Source organism: Pygoscelis adeliae, unplaced genomic scaffold (genome assembly GCF_000699105.1).
Source record: "Pygoscelis adeliae isolate BGI_AS28 unplaced genomic scaffold, ASM69910v1 Scaffold129, whole genome shotgun sequence".
In the NCBI taxonomy this organism is placed as follows: domain Eukaryota; kingdom Metazoa; phylum Chordata; class Aves; order Sphenisciformes; family Spheniscidae; genus Pygoscelis; species Pygoscelis adeliae.
The window spans coordinates 406128-406716 of record NW_008825431.1 but is presented as its reverse complement, the minus strand read 5'-3'; positions in this window follow the sequence as shown (position 1 = coordinate 406716).

Below are 589 nucleotides of genomic sequence, written 5' to 3'. Positions count from 1 at the left end.
GGGGGTCCGTTGCGACTTCATAATGCGGAACTGGTGATGTTGGTGAGCTGGTCCTGGCTGGTGGTGCCAGGGTAGAGGTCCTCACTGAGGCAGGGTCATGGGGTAGTTGAGGCGGGAAGGGACCGCAGGAGGTCTGTATCCGACCTTCCAGACAAAGCAAGGTCAGCTCTGGGGGCAAACCAAGTCCCTCCACGTTGGGTCTTGGAGTCCGCCAAGGATGGAGGCTGCACAGCCCCTCTGGGGGACGTGTCCCACTGCTGGACTGTCCTCCTGGTGGAAAAGCATTTTCCTATGTCCAGCCTGGCTCTCTCTCGCTTCAGCTGATGCCATTGTCTCTCCCATCACGCCTCGTAGTGAAAAGCTTGGCTCCATTTTCTCAATAACCTCTTCAAAGGGACAGGAGCGTCCCTGTCGGGTCCCCACACCCCAAAGCTGACTCATCTCCAGGCCAAACCAGCCCATCTCCCTCAGTATCCCATCATGGGACACATCCTCCTGTTCCTCCTGGTGGCCTCCATCGGCCTTGCTCCAGGTCTCCTTGGTGCCAGAGGTCCAAAGACTGGATGCAGTTGTCATCAAGCCACACGCA